A 2,234-nucleotide genomic window follows, 5' to 3' on the forward strand; every position below is an offset into this window, starting at 1 on the left:
CTTACATTGTTCAAGATATAAAGTTTGAAAATCTTACGGAGTTTGTATAGTTTTGAGGGCCATGTTAAGATGCTTTCTTATTTCTTCATTCAACTTACAAGAGTCTAGCCAGAACGATACTGAAGCAAACACTGGTAGTGCTGGTTGTAGCAGTTGGTGTATCACCACCAAAAGTTTCAAAACTATTTCAATTCTAGGCCCAGTAGCCTTTGTTAGGTCAAAGGTGGGAGAGAGGCAAGGCAGGGCCTAAGAAGAACTTGACCTATGATGAAAGACTTGACATAGGCTCAGGACTTTGGGATAGGGGGACAGTAGAGAATAGTGGAAATGTAGTGAACTCAAGAGTGTATGTGCTATAAAAGCCAGGTTTTCTGTGAAGCACAGGTAACACAAGTCTTAACATACGAATGTGTGTACGAAAAATGACTGGAGACTAGTCCATTCAAGTTCTTGAGGGACAAAGTACTAGTCAAGAAGCCAGGAACATGCCTCTTAGAAAAATGTGATGAGTAAAGTCTTGACAGGCAGTTTCCTCCTCTCAGGTCTCCTGCCTTCCTCACCAGCAAACTTTCAAAGTGAATTTTAAAATAGTACTCTTCCCTGGATATGTCCTGTTTGCACTAGAAAAATTACCTGTAAAATCTCCTCAGATGTTATAAAAATATGGAAACAGCGACTTGATTCTACATATGCACAAAATGGGAAGGTAGTTCAGACCTTAAAAGGTGGTTGTGTGGTCATTTCAAGTACTTAAGCTAAGTGCAAGCTAATTTTAAGCCTTGCATTCATTAGTCTCCTTGGTTAATGTATATATTTCACTGGTTGTAATACCCTAATTGACACATGATGGTTTAATTAGCATTGTTCTTCATGGTATCCGAAATAATGGTGTGCCTTCAATCAATGGTGTTTTATATCATCCACCTACTAAGCATTATTTGGGAAGTTTTATTTGAAAGCAGTCTTAAGACTTGTAACCAGAAGGGGAGTGTGTGTATGCACACCATAACCTTTCCTCTCCTCAGAAATGAACAAAGTCTAAATATTTAAGCTAGGATGCTAGCAGAAATAGGGAGAAATGGTCAAGTGGCCTTTTAAGACACACACACACACGTAACCTAACCTGGGCATCAGCTCTTAGAACATGTAATTGGCATAAGGAGACCTGTGCGCATAGTGTTATTTTTAAAAAGTACCCCCAGGTAATTCAACAGTATAGCAAGGCTTGAGAAAGGAAAAATAGGGAAGTTCCCTTTTGCATGTAACACTCCATTCCAGGCGGGCTGGCCTCACAGGGAAGCAGGTAGACTTTTATGAAACAAGCAGACTATTCTCAATTTCTCTGGAGAGAGAGTTCACCAATTAGCAAACACTGGCAAGGATAAGGAGCTAATGAAATAGGGTGAATTCCTTAGTAAAGGAAACTACCATAAGGAATATGGATGGCTAAAGTGCCCAAGAGGCTGGGCAGTTGGGAAGTGGCTGAGAACAGGAACATCTGCCCTTGTGCTCAACTAGCCACACACTCTTCAGGAAGACTGCTCTGTTACACTTTGAGGGCTTTTTGTTAAACTAAATGCAGTAAAAACCAACTGTAAGAAAGCCCAAAAGTCTGTTAGTAGAAATTAACCCTAATGAGTGGTTTTTACGAGCGGACCCTAGGAGAGTGCCAGGACTTAACTGAAGTCTCCAATTTCAAAAACTGCATTCTGGTTTTATTTCATGCATTGTGTGTCTCCTTTCTACTACCTCAGTCAGTCTGAACAATGGCGATTGGTTAAAATCACTATTGAATCCAGACAGGAGCTACAAACAATGCTCTTACGAATAGATCTGTACGGAGGCCAAATATTTTCAAGTTTAGTCAACTCCATAATTACAGTCCTTATAATTTAGTGAACTCAGTATTGGCCCACTTTCTAATCTACAAAGCTCATATTTTTTTAAAGGCAAATAGCAATTTGAAAAATTTTAAGTGGTACTTTAATTTTCTACCATTAATCCCCTTGCTGTTAATGCTATTTACTGTATGTCTGCAGCAACACAGGAAGGAAAAGAGTATCAGACTTACCCGAATTAAGCCTTGTACTGTTGTGCAGGTGCCTAGATAAGATAAGGTGCCAGGTCCTTGTTAAAATATTGTTCAATGAAATCCATCTGTATTAGTCCAAAGTGGCCACTATTTCACAGATCAGCTACATAGCATAAAGGTTACTGAAGAAAAGAAATCACCT

Source organism: Prionailurus bengalensis, chromosome D2, assembly GCF_016509475.1.
Source record: "Prionailurus bengalensis isolate Pbe53 chromosome D2, Fcat_Pben_1.1_paternal_pri, whole genome shotgun sequence".
NCBI classification, from domain to species: Eukaryota; Metazoa; Chordata; class Mammalia; order Carnivora; family Felidae; genus Prionailurus; species Prionailurus bengalensis.